This window comes from Bufo bufo, chromosome 5 (assembly GCF_905171765.1).
Source record: "Bufo bufo chromosome 5, aBufBuf1.1, whole genome shotgun sequence".
In the NCBI taxonomy this organism is placed as follows: domain Eukaryota; kingdom Metazoa; phylum Chordata; class Amphibia; order Anura; family Bufonidae; genus Bufo; species Bufo bufo.
In genome coordinates this window covers 48569758-48582463 of record NC_053393.1, presented here as the reverse complement: position 1 = coordinate 48582463, position 12706 = coordinate 48569758, and the positions used below count along the sequence as shown (strand labels likewise).

At 45.1% G+C, this 12706-nt stretch overlaps 1 protein-coding gene and 1 long non-coding RNA gene across 13 annotated transcripts in view; one reads left to right on the top strand and one right to left on the bottom strand.

The window, feature by feature from the left end:
- RIMS2 (regulating synaptic membrane exocytosis 2) overlaps positions 1–12706 on the bottom strand; it is a 638194-nt gene that overhangs the window by 127832 nt on the left and 497656 nt on the right. The gene's annotated exons all lie outside the window — the stretch shown is intronic.
- LOC121001478 lies at positions 636–12137 on the top strand. Its single transcript, XR_005779068.1, has 3 exons — positions 636–646; positions 1919–1928; positions 12009–12137. It is a non-coding gene; the product is annotated as an uncharacterized LOC121001478 (long non-coding RNA).

Here is a 12706-nt window from a genome sequence, read left to right as displayed (position 1 = left end):
AATACGGATACGGTCCACGTGCATCCCACACTTTTAGCGGGTCCCATTGAAAAAATGCCTAAGAATAAGACATGTTCTATAATTTGCGGCACAGAAGCGGACAACACCATGTGCTGTTCCCAATTTATGCGGCCTTGTAGAAATGAATGGGTCCACGTGTGGGCCACAAAAAAATAGCTACATCCAACTATGTGTTCCTAAGGCCTCATGCACACGATCGTTGTGTGCATCCGCGTCCGTTCCGTCATTTTTCACAGTTTAGCGGAGGTCCCATTCATTTCTATGGAGCTGTGAAAAAAAAATTATAGTCCTCCGTTTTTTCTCCGCATCTGTGATTCCAGTCCGTCAAAAAAATATAACCTGCCCTATTCTTGTCAGTGAAAAACGGAGGACAGACCCATTCAAGTCAATGGGTCCATCAAAAAAAACGGATTCACAACTGGTATGTCATCCGTGTCCGCGTCCGTTTTTTTCTACAAGACCTTGGTGCAATAAAATTACACTTTTCATTAACCTTCCTTTTTTTCCCCCTGTAAGACAAAAAAAACGAAGACACAAGGAAACACAACTGAAGCAAAATCGGACACGGACCACTGAAGCCAAGTCACTGACAGTGAAAAAACACTGTCGTGTGCATGAGGCCTAAGTCCGCTTTTCTGTTCGGGCATAGAAACAAAATAATGGAATTGTCGTATCCGGCATATGCTGGGCACCACCAGCTCCTGACAGATCCCATACACTATAATGGGGTCCACCAGATTTCCCACATAAACACCAGTATTCTGCCTAGGGATCGACCGATTATCGGTTTGGCTGATATTATCGGCCGATATTGAGCATTTTGACCGTTATCGGTATCGGCATCTATTTTGCCGATATACCGATAACGTATGGGGAACACAGATCGCGCTGCTCTCAGCGCTCTCCGTGTTCCCTCAGCAGCACAGGGGAGAAGGAAGCAGTGTCTCCTCCCCCTGTGCTGCTGCTGCCGCCAATGAGAGGAGAGAAGACAAGAGGAGGGGAGGGGCTGTGGCCACTGCTCCACCAATGATGTTAACTTACTCATTCATTCAAATTGAACAGGAGGCGGGAGCTGGCTGCATAATCACATAGCCGGCTCCCGACCTCTATGAGCTGTAGCTGCGATCCGCGGTAGTTAACCCCTCAGGTGCCGTGGATCGCAGCTACCGCTCATAGAGGTCGGGAGCCGGCTATGTGATTCTGCAGCCAGCTCCCACTTCCTGTATATGAATAAATGAGAGATTCATCTTCATTGGTGGCGCAGTGCGCCCCCCCAAGACCCCCCGTATTAATCAATGGTGGCGCAGTGCACCCCCCACCCCTACCCCCGTATTAAAAACATTGGTGGGGCAGTGCGCCCCCCACCCCAGTATTAAAAACATTGGTGGCGCAGTGCGCCCCCCACCCAAGCCCCCCCAGTATTAATCATTGGTGGCAGTGGCCACAGGGTCCCCTCTCCCCTCCTCCGATCGGAGCCCCAGCAGTGTAAGCCTGGGGCTCCGATCGGTTACCATGGCAGCCAGGACGCTATTGAAGCTCTGGCTGCCATGCTAAGCTCCCTGCTGCTGTGTGCACAAAGCACAGAGCAGCAGGGACAGTGTGAGATCCTATTCACCCTGATAGAGCTCTATCAGGGTGTATAGGACAAGGGTTCTAGTCCCTAAGGGGGCTAAAAGTTAGTAAAAAAAAAAACACCAAAATATTAAATATAAATGAAAAAGAAAGATTTACAAAAAAAAAACCCTACACATTAACAATAAACATATTCATTTTCAGCAGATTTGTGTAGGAATTTTTTTTTTCAAAAATGAAAATTCACAGAATATCGGTATAAATTATCGGCTATCGGCCTGAAGGTTCACAAATGATCGGTATCGGCCCTAAAAAATTCTGCCAGACAAAATATTGTTATGTACCGGCAATGTTCGGCAATTTTTTTTTTATCTTTATTGCAGTGTACTCATTTTGAGCTAAAAATCATATTTTCAATTGGTCTTTATTAAATTTTTTTAGCACCTTTCTCTTTACAGCCTCGAGATTCTCTATTAGTAGGCTCTGTATTTTTACTGTTTTCCGTCGGGACAGCTCCTTATCTCTGATCCCTGAGGTGTACATAGCCTCAAAAACTACAGTGAGTGGTTTTTTATGCGGGTTTCAATGGAGATCCACAACAATATCTGTAATTTAACCGTCCTGTCTTGCTGATTTAGATGCGGATTTCAGAACTCCATCAACTTCAATGAAAAACTTCAAAGGAAAAAATCCACTGCAAATCCATACAGTCTGCACCATAATTCAAAATGGAATCAGCACAAAAGAATCTGCACTATGTACACAGCATGTACACAGTATGAGCAGAACTCCACTGACCTGCACTGAGCTGTCATTTCAATGCAAATCTGCAGTGAACAACATGTGTATTGCGCCATTTACTTTAAAGGGTTCAGGATGCTGAGTGCAGTCTGGAAAGCACAAGGACAGAGAAGCCCGGTATCTGAATCAGGCCTCAATGAGATGCTGGCTAAGACATCCCCAAGCAGTGACCCAGCGGATCACCGCTAAAGTGGGTTAAAAAAAATAAGATGTGGTATTTTTCTAATTCCCCTGAGAGAGAAAGATAGTACAGCATCCATTTAGATGGTAGGGCAGCCATTAAGAGAGACTGTGCATGATACAAGTCTGTGAAGGTAAAGCTTGTCTAAGTCTCCTGGACTCCACAGCATTGGCTGGGCTTAAAAGTCTTGCCTCTGGGTTGTACCTGAGAGACAGATTACAGATCTATTTTAAGGTCTGGGCATTTCATCCTTCACCTAGCTCCTGCACTGTACTCCATAGATGAAACCTCAGGACGGATTGTACTGTGCCTACACCTCCTCTAGGTGTATGTGAATGCCGCCTATACTTCACTAAAAGTTGACTGTTTGTTAAACGGCACCAGACTACTACCTCCATCCTTCGTGCTACTACATGGTTTCCTGCCTTGCACCCTATAACACCAAAGGCACCTCACCTTCCATCAGGCAGAACACAGTGACCAGGGGATACTCTGGGGGAATGAAGGATGCCCCCCTATTCGCTGGGCATGGCCTACAGAGCACTTTGGAGGGCCCATAGTCACCATGAAGACTACCACTCCCATCCTCTATACCACAGGCCTCCCTGATGAGCTGCTTCACCCATAACTCCTGAAAGCTTCTAGGAGAAGACCACGCTCATGCACATCTACTTCTTGTATATGTGGCTGCTACAGAGACTCTGGTGGGCTTTGGGTCTCGGTGGTGCAATGGGAGCACCTGTTCCAACCTGAATCTGGTTCCAGTATTATAGACCATCATTGATCCTAAATGTAAAGATTTAGCATGCTCCTACAGAAGATTATGGCCTCCACATTGCTCATCCTATTACTATGAAATATATGGCCAGTTCTTAAGAAGAACATTTCACGTTCACAAAGGTAAAAGTGGAAGAGATGCCCAGAACAACCAGATGCCAGCAAGGAAGGAATGTCATTAGTTATGGTGACGACCTCCACTTTTCTATTGTCCTAGTTTTAAAACCATAGTTCCTCCCCATTTCTTCATCAAAGACTATCTAGAGCGTATAGCCACACATTTAAATCACCATCCATGTGACACTGATAAGGCCCGCTTCAGTCTACCTGGGACTGCTCATAAAACACACTGAGAAAACCCACTTTTAAGCAAATTTGCACAAGCCACACAAGCTTTGTAAACTATTCCACAGGACAATCCTGCAAAAAAATTGGACGGTTGGATTACATACGGTTTGAAGTGAAAATCAGGATACCTCACTTTTTGGTGAATCTGATGGAGGACAACAACTCCATTTTTATGGTGTTGGTATACAAGCTAGAGAAGGGAATCGTGTATGTGACTGGTGTTTATGGCCATGTGATCACAGTGATACAGTTTAAGGAGTTATTTAAGAGTAATATAGACCTTCCAGAGTGGCCGACCCACAGTGGAGATCATACTTACCAGGGTCCCACTGCTGGGTTCACTGTATGATGCTCTTAGGCCGGCACGTCCTTTCCTTGCCGCACGGAGAGCAACATCTGTTGACAGGGGGACACGTGACCGCTGCAGTGGTGACCTGATCCCCTTGCGTTACGTGACCAGTTGTCGTGACGCAATCAGAGCAAGTCAGCACTTTGGCCTGTGATTGGCTGGCACCAGGTAAGTATAATCTTCACCATGGGTCAACCACTCTGGGAGGTCTGTCTATTAGCTTATATGTGAATTTTAGAATGTTTACATAGGATTGTGCGTGTGTGTGTGTGTGTTGGGGGGGGGGGGGGTATTTTCAACAGGTTGCTTAAAGATGTAAAATGAGATTTGGTGGACGGATATTTAAGAGTGGAGAATGTGATGTGATTTTATGTCCCTGGCCGTCGCGGCCATCTTGATTGAAGATACCGTGCAAAATGTTGACATATGACATCACCACGCCGGCTGGGCACATTGATGTCATCCATAATGCCGTCATCTTGCCCGGCCAGCGTGATGACGTTTTAACGTCTCTGCGTAAGATTTCGCACAGTGTCTTCAATCAAGATGGCCGCGTTGGTCTCTACGCGAGCAAATGGATAAGGTGAGTATTTGTTTATTTATTTTTACCCTGATTAACCCCTGAAAGGCCTAAATGGTAGCCTCAGATGCTGCGATCAGCGATGAGCGCAGCATCTGAGGTGTTCAATGATGGGGGAGGCGCAATCTCTACATACAAAGAAATGCACTTCGTGACGAAGTTATTTGTCACAAATCAAAATTTAGCGTGAAATTCAGCAAAGTAGCCAAATCAAATTTTTCAGAACTTCGCTCAACTCTACCCCTGACGAAGAAGATGTGAGACTCGAGTTGGGCCGACCCCATAATGTAGTTTTAAAAATGTTATCTTGTAAGTATAATAAATCTTGCATGTATTGCAAAGTCCAGGTGGTACTTCACTATTTGCAAGTCCTTTGCCTCTTTACCCTACAATGGAGGATTGGAGCGGGATTTCGAGAAGTGATGTTGCCCTGGGCAATGTGAATGGTGGCTGGCTGCACACTAAGATCTTTGTCTGCATATAGACATACACTCATCTAAAGAATTATTAGGAACACCATACTAATACGGTGTTGGACCCCCTTTTGCCTTCAGAACTGCCTTAATTCTACGTGGCATTGATTCAACAAGGTGCTGATAGCATTCTTTAGAAATGTTGGCCCATATTGATAGGATAGCATCTTGCAGTTGATGGAGATTTGAGGTTTTTGCCCACAGGACTGCCGCATACTGGATGTTTTTCCCTTTTCACACCATTCTTTGTAAACCCTAGAAATGGTTGTGCGCGAAAATCCCAGTAACTGAGCAGATTGTGAAATACTCAGACCGGCCCGTCTGGCACCAACAACCATGCCACGCTCAAAATTGCTTAAATCACCTTTCTTTCCCATTCTGACATTCAGTTTGGAGTTCAGGAGATTGTCTTGACCAGGAGCACCCCCCTAAATGCATTGAAGCAACTGCCATGTGATTGGTTGACTAGATAATTGCATTAATGAGAAATAGAACAGGTGTTTCTAATAATTCTTTAGGTGAGTGTATGTGAACGGTATACATTTGAACATCGTATTGCTATCATTTGAAAAAGACCCACGTCACCAAAAATCTGCTGTGCTCAAAGTTGGCTGGATGCTCTAATGGACATGCTGTACATTTCTTTCTTTTGCCCCGATTTCTATTGTACCAAATAAGCTCCTCCAGCCAGTGGTCATATCCTTCCAGTAATACTTGCCACAAATGTTCCTCTTTCCTGCTAAGTGATCAGTGTGTCATCCAAGCAATCTGCATTGTGGCATTTACTTTGCACCTGCCGCCTCCTCCCTGAGAAATCATTTTCTCCTACACGAAGGCTCCCCATTTCCTACCCCTTCTCCCCTCTCTAGACTGGTATGCCTCCTCAGCTCTCCCTTTGCTTCCTGCATCTACTGAGATGGTTCTTCTTAGTCACTGCAGCCTGCTGGATGACATCTAAGAGGATGTGTGCTGAGAGCCTAAGCAGTGTTTCTACTGATAGAACCTGACTACAGAGGAGGCTGTTTGTAGTCAGGATCCACCAACTGACCACAGAATTCTGTACATCAGTAATAAACATTCAGGGCTAAGGAGGCAAAATAAGTAATAAGGATATATCACAAAGTAGTCATTTTGTATTGTTTTAGTTATTGTTTCCAACTAATCTAAATATGAAATTGTGTATTAAACCAAGTTACACGTGTGTCTGCAGCATACCGTATTTCAATAAACAGAGCAATAGAACCGCAGCAGGTAAGATATGAAAAAAACAAGGTAATAAATACGTTGAATATTTCCCCACTGGAAACATATCAAAAATGCTGGAAAAATTGTAGTGCCAACCTAAAGCATTAGGTAGTTATTAATTCATATGATGAAATGTACAAGGCATGAATAAAATATAGTCTGGCTTCTACGTAACAGTGGCTTCATTCTGGAGCTGAATCCTGCTACTTATAAACTGCTGTGAAGTCAGTGATTATTCTCTTTCTGGGGCTTTATTTAATGGCATTTTAGATTTCAATTCAGGTTGGTCCATGTGCTGAGTCAAAAGGGTTAAATGTGTCTATATAAGCAATGAAGGGGCGGCGTGCTACAATGTCTATGTAAGCAATAAAGGGGCGGCGTGCTACAATGTCTATGTAAGCAATAAAGGGGCGGCATGCTACAATGTCTATGTAAGCAATGAAGGGGCGGTGTGCTACAATGTCTATGTAAGCAATAAAGGGGCGGTGTGCTACAATGTCTATGTAAGTAATGAAGGGGCGGCGTGCTACAATGTCTATGTAAGTAATGAAGGGGCGGCGTGCTACAATGTCTATGTAAGCAATGAAGGGGCGGCGTGCTACAATGTCTATATAAGCAATGAAGGGGCCGCGTGCTACAATGTCTATGGAAGTAATGAAGGGGCGGTGTGCTACAATGTCTATGTAAGCAATAAAGGGGCGGTGTGCTACAATGTCTATGTAAGCAATAAAGGGGCGGTGTGCTACAATGTCTATGTAAGCAATGAAGGGGCGGCGTGCTACAATGTCTATGTAAGCAATGAAGGAGCGGCGTGCTACAATGTCTATGCAAGCAATAAAGGGGCGTCGCGCTACAATGTCTATGTAAGCAATGAAGGGGCGGTGTGCTACAATGTCTATGTAAGCAATGAAGGGGAGGCGTGCTACAATGTCTATGTAAGCAATGAAGGGGCGGCGTGCTACAATGTCTATATAAGTAATGAAGGGGCCGCGTGCTACAATGTCTATGTAAGTAATGAAGGGACGGCGTGCTACAATGTCTATGTAAGCAATGAAGGGGCGGTGTGCTACAATGTCTATGTAAGCAATGAAGGGGCGGCGTGCTACAATGTCTATGTAAGCAATGAAGGGGCGGTGTGCTACAATGTCTATGTAAGCAATGAAGGGACGGCGTGCTACAATGTCTATGTAAGCAATGAAGGGACGGCGTGCTACAATGTCTATGTAAGCAATGAAGGGGCGGCGTGCTACAATGTCTATGTAAGCAATGAAGGGGCGGTGTGCTACAATGTCTATGTAAGCAATAAAGGGGCGGCGTGCTACAATGTCTATGTAAGCAATGAAGGGGCGGCGTGCTACAATGTCTATGTAAGCAATGAAGGGGCGGCGTGCTACAATGTCTATGTAAGCAATGAAGGGGCGGCGTGCTACAATGTCTATGTAAGTAATGAAGGGGCGGCGTGCTACAATGTCTATGTAAGTAATGAAGGGGCGGCGTGCTACAATGTCTATATAAGCAATGAAGGGGCGGTGTGCTACAATGTCTATGTAAGCAATGAAGGGGCGGCGTGCTACAATGTCTATGTAAGTAATGAAGGGGCGGCGTGCTACAATGTCTATATAAGCAATGAAGGGGCGGCGTGCTACAATGTCTATGTAAGCAATGAAGGGGCGGCGTGCTACAATGTCTATGTAAGCAATGAAGGGGCGGTGTGCTACAATGTCTATGTAAGCAATGAAGGGGCGGCGTGCTACAATGTCCATGTAAGCAATGAAGGGGCGGCGTGCTACAATGTCTATGGAAATAATGAAGGGGCGGTGTGCTACAATGTCTATATAAGTAATGAAGGGGAGGCGCGCTACAATGTCTATATAAGTAATGAAGGGGAGGCGCGCTACAATGTCTATGTAAGCAATGAAGGGGCGGCGTGCTACAATGTCTATGTAAGCAATGAAGGGGCCGCATGCTACAATGTCTATGTAAGCAATGAAGGGGCGGCGTGCTACAATGTCTATGTAAGCAATGAAGGGGCGGCGTGCTACAATGTCTATGTAAGTAATGAAGGGGCGGCGTGCTACAATGTCTATGTAAGCAATGAAGGGGCGGTGTGCTACAATGTCTATGTAAGTAATGAAGGGGCGGTGTGCTACAATGTCTATGTAAGCAATGAAGGGGCGGTGTGCTACAATGTCTATGTAAGCAATGAAGGGGCGGCGTGCTACAATGTCCATGTAAGCAATGAAGGGGCAGCGTGCTACAATGTCTATGGAAGTAATGAAGGGGCGGCGTGCTACAATGTCCATGTAAGCAATGAAGGGGCGGCGTGCTACAATGTCTATATAAGTAATGAAGGGGCCGCGTGCTACAATGTCTATGTAAGCAATGAAGGGGCGGCGTGCTACAATGTCTATGTAAGCAATGAAGGGGCCGCATGCTACAATGTCTATGTAAGCAATGAAGGGGCGGTGTGCTACAATGTCTATATAAGCAATGAAGGGGCCGCGTGCTACAATGTCTATGTAAGTAATGAAGGGATGGCGTGCTACAATATCTATGTAAGCAATGAAGGGGCGGCGTGCTACAATATCTATGTAAGCAATGAAGGGGCGGCGTGCTACAATGTCTATGTAAGCAATGAAGGGGCGGCGTGCTACAATGTCTATATAAGCAATGAAGGGGCGGCGTGCTACAATGTCTATATAAGCAATGAAGGAGCGGTGTGCTACAATGTCTATATAAGCAATGAAGGAGCGGTGTGCTACAATGTCTATATAAGCAATGAAGGGGCGGCGTGCTACAATATCTATGTAAGCAATGAAGGGGCGGCGTGCTACAATGTCTATGTAAGCAATGAAGGGGCGGTGTGCTACAATATCTATGTAAGCAATGAAGGGGCGGCGTGCTACAATGTCTATGTAAGCAATGAAGGGGCGGTGTGCTACAATGTCTATGTAAGCAATGAAGGGGCGGCGTGCTACAATGTCCATGTAAGCAATGAAGGGGCGGCGTGCTACAATGTCTATGGAAGTAATGAAGGGGCGGTGTGCTACAATGTCTATATAAGTAATGAAGGGGCGGCGTGCTACAATGTCTATGTAAGCAATGAAGGGGCGGCGTGCTACAATGTCTATATAAGTAATGAAGGGGAGGCGCGCTACAATGTCTATGTAAGCAATGAAGGGGCGGCGTGCTACAATGTCTATGTAAGCAATGAAGGGGCCGCATGCTACAATGTCTATGTAAGCAATGAAGGGGCGGCGTGCTACAATGTCTATGTAAGCAATGAAGGGGCGGCGTGCTACAATGTCTATGTAAGTAATGAAGGGGCGGCGTGCTACAATGTCTATATAAGCAATGAAGGGGCGGTGTGCTACAATGTCTATGTAAGCAATGAAGGGGCGGCGTGCTACAATGTCTATGTAAGCAATGAAGGGGCGGTGTGCTACAATGTCTATGTAAGCAATGAAGGGGCGGCGTGCTACAATGTCCATGTAAGCAATGAAGGGGCGGCGTGCTACAATGTCTATGGAAGTAATGAAGGGGCGGTGTGCTACAATGTCTATGTAAGTAATGAAGGGGAGGCGCGCTACAATGTCTATGTAAGCAATGAAGGGGCGGCGTGCTACAATGTCTATGTAAGCAATGAAGGGGCCGCATGCTACAATGTCTATATAAGCAATGAAGGGGCCGCGTGCTACAATGTCTATGTAAGTAATGAAGGGATGGCGTGCTACAATATCTATGTAAGCAATGAAGGGGCGGCGTGCTACAATATCTATGTAAGCAATGAAGGGGCGGCGTGCTACAATGTCTATGTAAGCAATGAAGGGGCGGCGTGCTACAATGTCTATATAAGCAATGAAGGGGCGGCGTGCTACAATGTCTATATAAGCAATGAAGGAGCGGTGTGCTACAATGTCTATATAAGTAATGAAGGGGCCGCGTGCTACAATGTCTATGTAAGCAATAAAGGGGCGGTGTGCTACAATGTCTATATAAGTAATGAAGGGGCCGCGTGCTACAATGTCTATGTAAGCAATGAAGGAGCGGTGTGCTACAATGTCTATGTAAGTAATGAAGGGGCGGCGTGCTACAATGTCTATGTAAGCAATGAAGGGGCGGTGTGCTACAATGTCTATATAAGCAATGAAGGGGCGGTGTGCTACAATGTCTATATAAGTAATGAAGGGGCGGCGTGCTACAATGTCTATGTAAGCAATAAAGGGGCGGTGTGCTACAATGTCTATGTAAGCAATGAAGGAGCGGTGTGCTACAATGTCTATGTAAGCAATGAAGGGGCGGTGTGCTACAATGTCTATGTAAGTAATGAAGGGGCGGCGTGCTACAATGTCTATATAAGTAATAAAGGGGCGGTGTGCTACAATGTCTATGTAAGCAATGAAGGGGCGGTGTGCTACAATGTCTATGTAAGTAATGAAGGGGCGGCGTGCTACAATGTCTATATAAGTAATAAAGGGGCGGCGTGCTACAATGTCTATGTAAGTAATGAAGGGGCGGCGTGCTACAATGTCTATGTAAGCAATGAAGGGGCGGTGTGCTACAATGTCTATGTAAGCAATGAAGGGGCGGTGTGCTACAATGTCTATGTAAGTAATGAAGGGGCGGTGTGCTACAATGTCTATGTAAGCAATGAAGGAGCGGTGTGCTACAATGTCTATGTAAGCAATAAAGGGGCGGTGTGCTACAATGTCTATGTAAGCAATGAAGGAGCGGTGTGCTACAATGTCTATGTAAGCAATGAAGGGGCGGTGTGCTACAATGTCTATGTAAGTAATGAAGGGGCGGCGTGCTACAATGTCTATATAAGTAATAAAGGGGCGGTGTGCTACAATGTCTATGTAAGCAATGAAGGGGCGGTGTGCTACAATGTCTATGTAAGTAATGAAGGGGCGGCGTGCTACAATGTCTATATAAGTAATAAAGGGGCGGTGTGCTACAATGTCTATGTAAGCAATGAAGGAGCGGTGTGCTACAATGTCTATGTAAGCAATGAAGGGGAGGCGTGCTACAATGTCTATGTAAGCAATGAAGGGGCGGCGTGCTACAATGTCTATGTAAGCAATGAAGGGGCGGCGTGCTACAATGTCTATGGAAGCAATGGGCCGACTGTTGCGGAACACATACTGCTGGTATCCGTGTTGTACGGATCCGTAATTTGCGGACCACAAAACAACAGAGGTCGTGTATATGAGCCCTAAGGGCAAGGCTACATGGCGATTTTGGGTGCAACACACGTCATGCAAGCAAGTATTGTGGTGTAGCAGAGCTGCCATAGGAACGAATGGAATCACAGGAGACTCAGGTTTGTTGAGACTGCGACACACAAGTCGAAAAATAAATAAATTCAACACTGCTGGATTTTTTGTGGTTTGTGTGCCACGGTTACGGCAATCCTGTGCATAACGCTGCCACCCCATTCATTCTTATGACAGCCCTGTGATACTTGGGTGCATGACATGTGTAGCACCCAAAATGGCAGCCGTCCTATTAGTACACACAAAACCTGTCCTAATCACACAGGAGGACAAGTTACTTCAGAACACTGAGGTAAAGAGGTGCCTTATCCTTCTCTCTGCTCTGCTTGTCAGGGATTATAGTCCTGAAAACAGCTGATAGGATCTTCAGCTGAATCTCTGTAAGAATGGAGCTCATGAGGAGACATGAAGTACAGAGAGGAGATGGGGATGTGGCTGTGTCATGCTGTGGATTAGGACAGGTTTTGTGTGTACTAATAGGACGGCGGCCATTTTATTTCTCCTAATGATTGCTCCCCAGACAAAACGAGCCATCATAACTAATGAAAGATATTTCTGAACATATCTATAATAAAGTAATATTTAGGTATTTTCATTTTCTTAATTCCCGGAGAACCCCTTTAAAGGTCCCTCTTTTTGACCTGGGTAATAAATGTGCATTAATAGGCTTACTACATTACTCCAGAAACAATCTGTCTGGTTCCTACCTGTACATTACACCTCAACTTATAGAGATTGTTTTCACTATATAGGTCAATTTGGACCATAAAATATCTGTATTAGATGATGTTTGATCTAATCTTTAAAGGGGTATTCCAGCACAGGGGCTGCATATGATGTAAAGAAAGCTACCAGACCTTAAACCTATCTTAGAGTGGGTTCACATTACCTTTATAAATTCCGTTATAGGCTCTGTTATAACAGAGTTATAATGGAATATAATGGAATCTTAGGATGGAATGCAAAACTGAATCCTTTAAGAGGCATTCCATTTTGCTCCGTCCTAATATATTTGTATGGACACATATAACGGTTCAATTTTTTTTCAGTATGCATAACAGAAAAAAACGGAACTGTTGTCAA